Here is a 512-nt window from a genome sequence, read left to right as displayed (position 1 = left end):
CGACACAGGCCGCGCGTCCGCCACGAGGAGGAGATAACCTTTCGACACTCGAACGACCAACGACTCGACGACCTTTTGACGAGAGAGAGCCTTCCCGCTTCCATATGCATCAACCCTCGGCGTCGACACCGGACGGCCCTTTTGATTTCCAACCATCGGCCTCCGCCACGGCTCCGTGCCTCCTCCGCGACACCGTCCACTTTTCATCCCCTACCCTTCTCTCTCTGTCTCTCGAGCCTTCTTCCCGAATTACGCCTTCTATCTTCCTGCTTTTTTTTCTTTCTCTTCGTTGTTTGGAAGAGGAGAGAACGAAACGTCTGGTGGAGTCGAATTTTGACAGTGGATCACTCGGTATGCATGTGTTTTCGTCGCACAGAAGAGAACGATTTCCTGTGACGCGAATCGCGAGTTGCGCGAGTTAGAGGAAGGGAAGAGGGATAGGCTCGAACGATGGGAATCTTTCCTTTCCAGATGTTCATGAATTTTAAGGGACGAGCATAATTTTTCCATTT

The sequence above is a fragment of the Apis dorsata genome, unplaced genomic scaffold, assembly GCF_000469605.1.
Source record: "Apis dorsata unplaced genomic scaffold, Apis dorsata 1.3 scaffold_957, whole genome shotgun sequence".
NCBI lineage: Eukaryota > Metazoa > Arthropoda > Insecta > Hymenoptera > Apidae > Apis > Apis dorsata.
Note: the sequence above shows the minus strand (reverse complement) of the source record.